The sequence below is a fragment of the Triticum aestivum genome, chromosome 3D (genome assembly GCF_018294505.1).
Source record: "Triticum aestivum cultivar Chinese Spring chromosome 3D, IWGSC CS RefSeq v2.1, whole genome shotgun sequence".
Taxonomy (NCBI): Eukaryota; Viridiplantae; Streptophyta; class Magnoliopsida; order Poales; family Poaceae; genus Triticum; species Triticum aestivum.
The window spans coordinates 281,571,701-281,584,766 of record NC_057802.1 but is presented as its reverse complement, the minus strand read 5'-3'; positions in this window follow the sequence as shown (position 1 = coordinate 281,584,766).

Below are 13,066 nucleotides of genomic sequence, written 5' to 3'. Positions count from 1 at the left end.
CATATTATCCGGTTAGCATCCAATGCTCCATGGCTAGTGAGACCAAGCCATCGACCGTGTCATATGCTAGTCTAGTCGGCTGCGCGTCCACACAACCCTTTCGACTAGGGACCTTTTAGGACAGTCATCATACAATGCATAGTCCCACAAACAAGTCACGTACTTGCTGATACACATCATTGATAATGTCCAAGGACTATCTTTATTCATAAACACATAGGAAATATCATCATACATGATTTCCTCTAGGGCATATCTCCAACAGATGTGGCACGCAGTATCAATTGCCTCAATCCAGAAACGACGAGGCGTCTTGTACTCATCAAGCATAGTGCGAGCCATCTCAACAAGATTCCTGTTCTTGCGCTCTACGACGCCATTCTGTTGAGGAGTATAAGGAGCAGATAACTCATGAGTAATACCAAGTTCATCAAGATAGTCATCAAGACCACAATTCTTGAACTCAGTTCCATTGTCACTTCTGATGTGCTTGATTTTCACACCAAAGTTGGTTGAAGCCCTCGAGGAAAATCGTTTGAAGACTTCCTGCACCTCATGTTTGTAAGTGACAATATGCACCCATGTGTAACGAGAGTAATCATCAACAATAACAAAGCCATATAGAGATGCATCATTTGTAACTGCTGAATAATGATTAGGACCAAAGAGATCCATGTGAAGCAATTCAAATGGACGAGTGGTAGTCATGATTCTCTTCGCTGGATGTTTGGCCTTGGTCATCTTTCCAGCTTCGCAGGCTCCACACAAGTGATCCTTGAGGAATTTGACATTCTCAATGCCAATGACATGCTTCTTCTTCGCGAGCGTGTGCAGATTCCTCATGCCAGCATGACCAAGTCGTCGATGCCATAGCCAGCCTTCTGAAGCTTTTGCAAGTAGACATACAGCTAGTTGAGGTCCCGTAGAGAAATCAACAATATACAAGTCTCCTCTCCTAAAGCCTTCGAAGACTTTGGAATTGTCAGCTTCCATGATCACAACACAACGATACTTGCCAAAGACAACAACCATATCAAGATCACAAAGCATTGATACAGACATGAGGTTGTATCCTAAGGACTCGACAAGCATGACTTTGTCCATGTGTCGATCCTTTGAGATCGCAACCTTACTTAGACCCAATACCTGACTTTTGCCTTTGTCAGCGAAGATGATATGCTTCAGATGCGATGGTGATAAGGGAACATCCATCAATAGATTCTTGTCACCAGTCATGTGATTTGTACATCCACTATCGAGGACCCACTCATCAGCTTTGGGTTGATCATCCTGCAGATGAATTAGTGCAACTTATGAACTCATATACTTCATCAGTGAAGAATATGGCATCAATTTCATCAAGCAATAGAACAGATAAATCAGTATGAGGACGTGAGAAATGAGGATTCATTTCTTCATGACTAGCCTGCGTCCTTTCAGGCATTTTCAGGTCTCCAGCAAATTCTACAGACGTTTAAGCACGTCTGGAGACCTGACCCTGCATAAGAGATTAGTTCTTTTTCTTCTCCACCCACATCTGAAGGGGTGGCAAAGAGTTCATCACTCTGCGAGCTCCATATGAGAAAGGTGGCATAGAAGCCAGTCCACTTCGTTTCACATAAGAGGAGCTAGGGTAAGCATATGAATAAGCAGAGAAATTCTTCGAGGACTTATGAACATAATGGTTAGAAGAATAATGCTCATATTCAGAGCCCTTAGCTCTTCCCTGCGAAACAGAGGTGTTAGCACGATGATGTTCATATGAGGACTTTGATCCTTTTGAGGAATTTGATCCACGTGAGGAATTTGGTCCGTATGAGGACTTGGACCCATATGAAGAACTTGGTCCATATGAAGAATTTGATCTGGGGGTCCTATTCTTCACAGGTGGTGTCATGATGACATTCACCTAAAGACTTTCGAGGCACCTTTTGGGAACCCAGATTTTCTTCACAGGGGAACCGTTCCTGCAATTAGTGCCAACATATCTAGCAAATACTTCACCATTCTGAATTTTGAATAGTTTATAGTTGGAGTCAAATGACTCATCAGCAGAATGAGGAGATTCACATGTAAAGCCAGATAGAGTAGATGGATCTACTGGAGGTCCCTTTGCAGCAACCCATGAGGTTTTGGGATACTGCTCAGGCTTCCAGTAAGTCCCATCAGCGTTGATTTTCCTCTCAAAGGCAATACCCTCTTTCCTAGGGTTCCTGTTGAGGATCTGCTTTTTAAGCACATCACAAAGAGTTGGATGCCCTTTAAGGCTTTTGTACATGCCTGTTATGTACAATTCCTTCAACCCTGCATCAGCAGTGATACTAGCAATGTCCTCAGATGAGGAATTAGTGATAGCAGAGACAGGTGAAGAATTTGTAGCATTAGAATCATTTGAACATTCAGGTGAAGAATTAGCAGATTCACGTTCAATGCACTTCAAACATGGAGGAATGAATTCTTCCTGGGAAGCGCTGATTTGTTGAGCAAGTAATGAATCGCGCTCCTTTTGAAGATCTTCATAACTCACTCTTAGCTTTTCAAGATCTTGCTTTCTTTGAAGAAATTCATAAGAAAGCTTCTCATGATCAGATAAGAGAGTGTTATGATGGCCTTGAAGGGTGTCAAACTTAGACTGAAGTCTCTGAAGACTTTCATCCAAAGCTTTAGACTGATCCATTTCTTCACCCAACATATCATCGCTCTTATTTAGCATGTATTGAACTTTTTCCAAAGCTCTTTGTTGTTTAGTGGCAAGGGAAGCAAGTTTGACATAACTGGGTCCAAATTCATCACCAGATTCATCATCACTGGACTCGGATAGGTAGCATTCAGTTACCTTAGCACCTTTTGCCATAAGGCATGGTGTAGAAGATGATGATTCTAGTTTGAATGTCATCGCTTGAGAGATTCCTTGAAATCCTCAAACCAAGGATCATGACGGGTTTGATGACCTTCATAGACCTCAGAGAGATGGTCCCAAATAAGCTTCGCATGATCGAGATGCATGATATTCCTGAACTGATTTTGAGATAGACATGAGCAAATGACGTCCTTCGCCGTGAGGTTGAGAAGGGTGAACTTGCGAATGTCATCAGCTTCTGCCATCTTGCACAGATCGGTAAGACCAATCTCAGTGACGGTCCACAGCTTGTTGTTCATCGCCATGAGACGCTTCTTCATCATGGCCTTCCACTTGGGATACTCGTGACCGTCAAAGATGGGGCATGACACAGTCTTCATTCTTGTGGTCAACATAACTAAAACTCCAGGCGGTTAAACCAAAATCACACAGAACAAGGGAGTACCTTGCTCTGATACCAATTGAAAGTGTGTTATATCGACTAGGGGGTGAATAGGCGATTTTTATGAATTCTTCACTGAGGAATTTCAGGGTGAGGAAATTCCTAAGCGAAGAACTACTTGCAGTGGAATAAGTACTCAGATGTAAACATAACGAAACACAAGCATGGTCATCATGATGAAATGAAGACAAGCATAGAGTATAGAAAGCGTAAACACAGGATAACATAGGATAAAGACAAACAGACTGAAGAAATTGAACTGAGGAAATTGAGAAAGTCTTCAGTCAAAGTCTTCAAACAGATATGAACAAGCACACAACACAGTTATGAGGAAATGAAAGAGTTGAGGAAATAGAACTAGTAAGCTTGGTGAAGAAAATGATTTGGTAGACCAGTTCCAACTGCTGTCTCAGTTGTATGTCTGGTTGGAGCGGCTAGGTATTTAAACCTGAGGACACACAGTCCTCACCGTATTCTCCTTGAGCTAAGGTCACACAGACCTCGCCCAATCACTCATGGTAAGTCTTCAGGTGACTTCCAAACCTTCACAAACTCGGTCACTTGGCGATCCACAATTTCCTCCTAGATGCTCTAGACCATGACGCCTAACCGTCTGGAAGAAGCACAATCTTCAAAGGTAACAAGCGTGGGATCCACGCAGGATCAATCTCTTCAGTGATGCTCAATCACTTTGGGTTTGTAGGTGTTTGGGTTTGGGTTTTCCTCACTTGATGATTTTCGCTCAAAGTCCTCGGAGGATGGGATGCTCTCAAATGACAAGTGTTAGTTTCTCTTGGAGCAGCCAACCAGCTAGTGGTTGTAGGGGCGGCTATTTATAGCCTAGGGAGCAGTCCGACATGATAAGACATAAATGCCCTTCAATGATATGACAGTTAGGTGGGTAGATATTTTGGGACAGCTGGCGCGTATGTCGGCGTTCTGGGAACGGGGGTCCCCAGACTTGCCTGCCTGCGGCCCATGGCGTGGCTAAGCAGCAGGCCGTACGGCCCATCTTCATCAGCAAGACACCCAAGACCCTCGCGAGGGTCCTAGCCTCGCGAGGTAGACGATGCAAGACCTCCTCTGGAGTGGCCTAGCCAGGCAGGCTCATGAGGAGCGGAGATATCAAGGCGAGGCAAACCTCACGAGGCTCTTGTGACGTGAGCCATGACAAACGGTACCAGGCGGGTGCCAGGCGGGCGCCGGTGCGTGCAGTGTCTTTGTTTCCTCTTTGGTGCTAAGGAGGCCAGCGCAGGCGAAGAGTACCGAGGCATCAGGCAAAGGTTGCCATATTGGTGCAATGAGACCAAGACCAGGAGGACGGCCAGGCGGAGGTCATCGTGGAGCCTAAGACGGCGTCACCCCAGGGCTTTTCGCAGGCGAAGATCGCTTTTGTCAGGATAGCTTGTACTAGCTGTCCCCCTTCAAATTTGCCCGCCGTTGTTGGCTCCCTTCCTGCTCGATATTTGGGAAGAGGACCAGGGCCTATATAAGTAGAGCTAGCCACCACAGTAGGGAGAGGTTGAACTGGACGAATCCTCACGCCACAAGTTCACAAGCACAAGAATACCTCAACCTCAGGAGGCTGTTCTTCCCTTGTACTGTTCATCATCAGCCTAAGAGGCAATCCACCACCACCACACTGGAGTAGGGTATTACACCACAACGGTGGCCCGAACCAGTATAAACCTCGTGTCTTTCTATGTTGTGAGTTCGACGAGTTCATCCGCAAGATCTTAGCGAGCTAGAGCGTAGATCGGTAGGAGGGAGAGACTTCGCGCGCACCCCAGTGTTCGAACCTTAAGGGTTTGCCGGAACCCCACATTCGACATTTGGCGCGCCAGGTAGGGGTGCGCTGGAGCTCCTCTCCACCAACATGCGGCCCGTGCCGCCGCGCTTCGCTCGCATGGCAGGTGCGCCGCCACTCGCCTCTGTGACCGACACCAGCAATAGGGAGTCTGGGTACCGAGCCCTGGCCCCCGCCCTGCGGCGAGTGCAGTGGCCAGCCAAATTCAAGCCGGAGATGCCGCTGCGTTACGACGGCGCGGCAGATCCGGCGCCATTCCTCCAGGCGTACGAGGAGGCCGTCCTCGATGCCGGAGGCAACAACAAGATCATGGCCAACTAGTTCCCCATGGCCCTCGCCGGTGAGCCACGCGCCTGGCTGCTCAACCTCCCGGGGTCCACGGTGGCGTCCTAGGAGGAACTCCGCGACCTCTTCACCGCGTGCTACGCGGTGCCAGCGCACCACGCGGTCGCGGCGCTGCTGGGTGGCTCTCAAGCACCGCCTTCAGATCGCCACATCAAGCCTTTCTTCCGTCAGATTGGGGCAGCCTCCAAGCGCCCGGGGGCTCCGCCGGGTTGGGCTGCGTCGGAGGCCAACCTCACCTTTGATTCAGAAGACCGCCCGGCTCCACCGCCGGCTCTGGCATGCTCCCGATGCTCTGCACGCCTACCATCTGCAACGTGGCCGTCACCAAGACCCTCATCGACGGCGGTGCCGGCCTCAACTTGCTCTCCGTGGAAGCCTTCAGCCTCCTCCACGTGCCGCCCGAGCGGCTCAACCTCAGCAAGCCTTTTTCGGGAGTAGGTGGCGGAGTTGCCCACTCTCTGGGGCAGATCCGCCTCCCCGTCACCTTCGGCACGCGCGACAACTACCGCACTGAGCTGGTGGACTTCGACATCGCCCGCATCAGTCTCCTGTACAACGCTATACTCGGGTACCCGGCTCTCGCTTAGTTCATGGCGGCGACTCACCCGGCCTACAACCTCATGAAGATGCCAGGGAGCAAGGGCGTCCTCACCATCAAGGGGGACACTAAGGAGGCCGTGACGGCGCTCAGGCTCGCCTTCAAGACGGCGGCAGCAGCGCAGCCAGCCGGCGCCAGTACGCCCGAGGCTAAGGAGACCGCGCCCGCCAAGAAGAAGCAATTGTTCACCCAAGACAAGGCGGAGACCAAGCAGGTGCCGGTTGATGAGGACGGGTCTTCAGGAGCCACCTTTACCATAGGAACCAGCCTTGACCCGGGACAAGAAGAAGCTTTGGTGACGTTTTTGCGCGCAAACAAGGAGATATTCGCGTGGGAGCCCAATCAGCTGGTAGGGGCCCCAGAGAGGTGATTCAGCATCATCTGAGGGTGTGCCCCAACGTGCGCCCCGTGAAGCAGCGGGCGAGACGGCAGTCCGCTGAGAAGCAGGCCTTCATCGTCCAGGAAACACGCAAGCTGGAGGCGGCTGGTACCATTCGAGAAGTTCGATACCCAGATTGGCTGGCGAACCCCGTCGTAGTATCGAAGAAAGGTGGAAAGGAACGGATGTGCGTCGACTTCACCAACCTTAACAAAGCTTGCCCCCAAGATCCGTTCCCCCTTCTGCGCATCAATCAAATTGTTGACTCCACCGCCGAGTGCGACTTGCTATGTTTCCTGGATGCATTCTCTGGATATGACCAAATCAAGATGGCGGTGGAGGATGTGGAGAAGACGGCCTTCCTGACACAAAGCGGGGTGTACTGCTACACTTGCATGCCCTTCGGCCTGCGCAACACGGGCGCAACCTTTCAGCGGTTGATGCACATCGCCTTGGGGCGGCAGCTCGGAAGGAACATAGAGGCCTACGTTGATGACATAGTGGTCAAATCTCGCGAGGCAAGGACATTGATTCAAGACTTGGAGGAGACCTTTGAGAGCTTGCGCCAGGTGAACTTGAGGCTTAACCCGGAGAAGTGCGTGTTTGGCGTCCCCTCCGGCAAGCTACTAGGGTTCCTCGTATCCCATAGAGGGATCGAGGCGAACCCGAAGAAGATCAAGGCCATCGAAGACATGTGCCCACCACAGACCCTCAAGGAGATGCAGAAGATAGCAGGGCGGGTGACCGTGTTAGGGCGTTTCATCTCCAAGCTAGGCGAGCGCGCCCTACCCTTCTTTAAGCTCATGAAGAGGAAGGGCCCCTTCGAGTGGACCCCGGAGGCCGACTGGGCCTTCCAAGACCACAAGAAATACGTCACCAGCCCCCCGGTGATGGTGGCACCGCGGCCTCTCGAGCCTCTAGTACTCTACCTTGCCGCCACCCCGTACTCCGCCAGCGCGGCGCTGGTGGCGGTTCGGGAGGAGCGCCAAGACAAGGGTGTGCCGCGCCAAGCCAGAGCTGATGCAGCGCAGGGTCAGGAAGGCTCAGCAGGGCCATCAGCGGCGAAAGACCAAGCTCAGCAGGGCAGCATCGCAGAAGCTCCTGAGGACGGTCAGATTTCAGGAAGCCCTCCACCTCAGGATATGCCACAACCTCCGCAAGACCCGAGCCTCGACAGTGTGCCAGCCCTCGTCGAGCATCCGGTGTACTTCGTCAGCACCGTACTGCGGGACGCAAGGGCACGCTACCCCATGCCGCAAAAGCTCCTGCTCGCACTCTTGGTGGCCTCGCGCAAGCTGCGACACTACTTCCAGGGCCACCCCATCAAGGTCGTCTCATCCTACCCATTGGAGAGGGTACTCAGGAGCCCAAACTCAGCCGGAAGGGTCGCGGAATGGAACATCGAGCTGCAAGCGTTCCAGCTGGAGTTCAGCACCACCAGGGTCATCATGGGAGCCGCGCTCGCCGATTTTGTGGCGGAATGGACAGATGCCCCGACTCTTGAGGAAGGGGAGGACCGGTCCACCTCCCCAGGAAGTGAGGCGCCAGACGGCTGGGTCATGCATTTCGATGGCGCCTTCGCGCACCAGGGCGCGGGGGCTGGAGCAGTGCTCATCTCGCCCACTCAGGACAAGCTTTACTACGCCGTGCAACTCTGCTTTCAGCACAGCGAGAAGGTCTCCAACAATATCGCAGAATACGAAGGCCTCATAGCGGGCCTGAAGGCTACGGCGGCTCTGGGGGTGTGGAGCCTTACCGTCAAGGGCGACTCGCAGCTCCTCGTCAACTTCTCCAACAAAGTGTACGAGCCGAAGGACGAGCACATGGAGGCCTACCTTGTAGAGGTGCGCAAGATGGAAAAGCAGTTCTCGGGCTTGGAGCTGCAGCACATGCCCCGGGGCACCAACAAGGAAGCCGACGACATCGCCAAGAGAGCATCCAAGCGGCAATCGCAAGAGCCCGGCATCTTCGAAGAGCGGCTCTTCAAGCCATCGGCTACACCACCTCTTTCAAGCATGACTCAGCCTCGGGAGGAGCTCCCACAGCCCCCGGCCACGGGAGCCCCAGCTTGCGGCCCAACCTCAGGAGCTCGGCTACTCTTGGCGCTCGAGCCCCAGGAGGGGTGCTGGACCAAGGAATTCAAGGAGTACCTGATGTGCGGGACGCTGCCGGAGAAGGAAGAAGACGCAGAGCGCGTGGCCTGACAGGCCACGGCATACTGCATTCAAGACGGCGAGTTGTACAGGAAACGGCCGAACGACGTCACGCTGCGCTGCATCTCCAGCGATCAAGGAAGGGAGCTGCTGATTGACATACACGGCAGGGACTGTGGACATCACTCATCGTCAAGGACCCTCGTCGGCAAATCCTTCCGCAGTGGATTCTATTGGCCCACAGCACTCAACGATGCAGCCGAGCTGGTGAAGTCCTGCGAAGCTTGCCAATTCCACGCCAAGCGAATCCATCAGCCCGCTCAGGGCCTCCAAACCATCCCGCTCACGTGGCCGTTCGCGGTCTGGGGGCTGGACATCTTGGGCCCATTCCCACGAGCGCCAGGGGGCTACCGCTATCTGTACGTCGCCATCGACAAGTTCACCAAGTGGGCGGAAGTGGAAGCCATTCGTACCATTCCAGCCGGCTCTGCTGTCAAGTTCATCAAAGGCCTCGTGAGCCGCTTCGGGGTCCCCAACCGCATCATCATAGATAACGGCATGCAGTTTACTAGTAACCTCTTCAAAACCTACTGTGCTAACCTTGGAACGCAGATCTGCTACGCTTCGGTGGCTCACCCCAGGAGCAATGGTCAGGCCGAACGCGCCAGCGCTGAGGTCCTGAGGGGTCTCAAAACCAGGACCTTCAAGAAGAAGCTGGAGGCCTGCGACAGGGGCTGGCACGACGAACTCCAGTCCGTGTTGTGGTCCATCCGTACTACCGCTACCAAGCCAACGGGCGAGACCCCATTCTTCCTCGTCTACGGAGCCGAAGCAGTCCTCCCTCACAAGGTCAAGCATTGCTCCCCGCGGGTCCTGGCGTTCGACAAAACACAGCAGGACGCCATGCGGGGGATGGATCTCGTACTGGGGGAGGAACGCCGACGCAAAGCTGCATTGAGGGCGGCGAGGTACCAACAAGCGTTGTGGTGGTACCACTACCGCAACATCTACTCCAGGATGCTCGAGGTGGGCGACCTCGTCCTGAGGCGGGTCCTCTCCAGGGAAGGGCTGCACAAGCTTTCGCCCATGTGGGAGGGCTCGTTCCGGGTCGTCCATGTATCCAGGCCGGGAGCAGCGTGCCTGGAAACGCGGGACGGGATTCCCATCCAGAACGCCTGGAACATCCAGCACCTCCGGAAGTTCTATCCATGAAGCAAGGCCCAGAGCCTGAGAAGAAAGGCCCAGAGCCTGAGAAGAAAGGCCCAGAGCCTGAGAAGAAAGGCCCAGAGCCTGTGAAGAAGGCCCGGTGCCTGTGAAGAATCGCCGCCCGTGACACTCTCACGTAATAATGAGTGGGGCTGTACACGCCCCGGAGTCTCAGGAGTGCCGGCCTCAGGCCCTGGGGCTCCCTCCCACGCCTAGTGGATAGCACTTAGCTCCGCGCTGGTGAGAAGACTTGAAGACTAGATTAGGTGCCAGACGCGGCTTTTCATTTGCTTTCCGTAGTTGGCTCGCTTTTCCTTAATCGGAGTTGCTCTTGGTGTTCGTTGCTAATTTGTCTCCCTAGCCTTTTACCGCTTTTTTGGCTCTGGTTTGCTCATGTTCTCTCTCTCGCATGCCTCGCGAGGGGCTAGGCAGGTGCCCTCGCGAGCATTTCTCTTCTCTTTGCCTTCTCGCGATCTCTTCTCTTTGCCTTCTCGCGAGCCACCCTCGTTCGAGTCTGGAAGCTGGCACATCTCTCCTAATCCGTGCCCCTCAGGTACCGCGATACAAGGCGCCAAGTCAAGGCTTGGGTGGACGGCAAGTCCTTTAGTGCACCTCCTAACGAATTTTTCGCAGTTTTTGAGCAACACAGACACCACATGAAGGAAGGGGCGCCCCAAACGCATCAGGTTAAGTTATCTTTGCACAAAACAACAACACGACATGGGAACGACACGCATAGTGCATTAACCAAAGAACCACAATTCGATACACGTCCCTCCGGGCCCATACTGGTTTTGTTTTCTGATGCAGGAAAGAAAGAAAAACTAAGCAAAGCAGCGATGCAGCAATCCACAGAGGCAGGCCCTTGGCGACGCCCCGAGCCTAGCCAGACCCCTCCTCACGCTTCACGGAGGCGCGACGACGAGATGACCCGCTGCCTCCTTCGAAGCGGGCGCGACGGCGCGGCGGTTGGTCGTAGCCACCACTGCTGGAGCTGTCACCGGAGGAAGAGCCACTGTAGCTGAAGGAGACGCGGTCGCCGCCGAGGGCAGGCTCGCCCTCGTCCTCGTCACGACCATCACCAAGGCCGAGCACCTCCTCACCGCCGTTCGTCTCGGGGCAGCACCCGGCGCAGCGACCGTCTTCCCCGAACACCCTCACATAGAGGGTCGATTCACCATCGTACCTGAAGTGGAGGGTGCACCGCCTGTTCAGGCCGCGCGCGCGCGGGCGAACATCTGCCAGCGGCGGGCCAGGGCTATGTTGCCCGCGGCGGAAGTCTTGACCGCAACCCCAGAGGCCCTGCTGCAGCAGCCGTCCGCCTGCAGCCAGAGCCCGCCCGGACCAGAGGCCAGCAGTTCGCCGACGAAGAAGCGCGGAAGTTGCAGCCAGTTACCGGTCGGGCTCTCTGACCAGACAACGAACTCCGGCGACATCTCAGCCGAATGGAAGAGCGGGCAGGGAGGCCACGCCACCATCGCGCGCCTCCCCTCATCGGCTGAACCACCATTGACAGGACGATCCCCTCCGCGCGCCACGATCCCACCTCGACGGTGGGCCACGGCGGGGGGTCGCGGCATGCTTGCGCGGACGGCCGCGGCCGCGCTTGAGCGCCGGGGAACCGAGGCCCTCGCGAGGGGCCTTTCCTTTCTCGGTGGCAGAGAACTTCTTTCATGGCGCCATTAGTGGCACTACGAGCAGTGGAGCAGAGAAGCAAGCAAGCGGGGAAGAGATGGGCAACAGGGGCTCCGCCCCCCTCTCCAATTATAGCAAGAGAAGGCCAACCGGCGTGTCCCACGATCGCAGGTAATGATGGTTTTCCTTGCATGTCGCAGGGACTTGTCAAGTCGTGCAGTTGCCGAGGCAGCATGGGGAAGCGGAGACGCCCACGTCCAATCAACCGCCACGCGTCGACCGAGGCCGCAGGCTTTTGGGGCCCGCGGTGCTCCGAACTTGACCCTTGGATTCGCCAAGAAGCCAAGCCCGAGCGCACCTTGGGCCCGGGGGCTACTGTCGGCGTTCTAGGAATGGGGGTCCCCAGACTTGCCTGCCTGCAGCCCACAGCATGGCTAAGAAGCAGGCCGTACGGCCCATCTTCATCAGCAAGACACCCAAGACCCTCGCGAGGATCCAAGCCTCGCGAGGCGGACGACGCAAGACCTCCTCTGGAGTGGCCTAGCCAGGCAGGCTCACGAGGAGCAGAGATATCAAGGCGAAGCAAACCACACGAGGCTCTCGTGACGTGAGCCATGACGAACGGTACCAGGCGGGCGTCGGTGCGCGCAGTGTCCTTGTTTACTCTTTGGTGCTAAGGAGGCCAGCGCAGGCGAAGAGTACTGAGGCACCAGGCAAAGGTTGCCATATTGGTGCAACGAGACCAAGACCAGGAGGACGGCCAGGCGGAGGTCATCGTGGAGCCCAAGACGGCGTCACCCCAGGGCTTTTCGCAGGCGAAGACCGCTTTTGTCAGGATAGCTTGTACTAGCTGTCCCCCTTCAAATTTGCCCGCCGTTGTTGGCTCCCTTCCCGCTCAATATTTGGGAAGAGGACCAGGGCCTATATAGCCACCACAGTAGGGAGAGGTTGAACTGGACGAATCCTCATGCCACAAGTTCACAATCACAAGAACACCTCAACCTCAGGAGGTTGTTCTTCCCTTGTACTGTTCATCATCAGCCCAAGAGGCAATCCACCACCACCACACTGGAGTAGGGTATTACACCACAACGGTGGCTCGAACCAGTATAAACCTCGTGTCTTTCTGTGTTGTGAGTTCGACGAGTTCATCCGCAAGATCTTAGCGAGCTAGAGCGTAGATCGGTAGGAGGGAGAGACTTCGCGCGCACCCGAGTGTTCGAACCTGAAGGGTTTGCCGGAACCCCACATCCGACAGCGTAGCACAGCAACGGTCGGAATTTTAGGCTCAAATTCCTCAGGGCTATCATGTTCCTCACTGTGTAGGCAATCCGCACTGGCGAATTCCTAACTCCTCAGGCATAACAAATTCCTCAGCGACCAGAAGAACTTCGTCTCTGTCATTGAAGAAATTGACTGAACTGTATGAGATTTCCAATGGCTTCACTCGAAGGGATTTGTAGGTGTAGGATTTGAGTTGAGCATCACATGGAAATTTTTCCTTAGTATTTCCTCGACCCCCTTTAACAGTACGGCGTTTCCTATGACTCAAGAAAGAGAAAATGAAACTACGAAAACAAAAGTCTTCACGCTTCATGTTCCTCAAATGAATACCAAGTCTTCAAGGTCACACCAATTTCT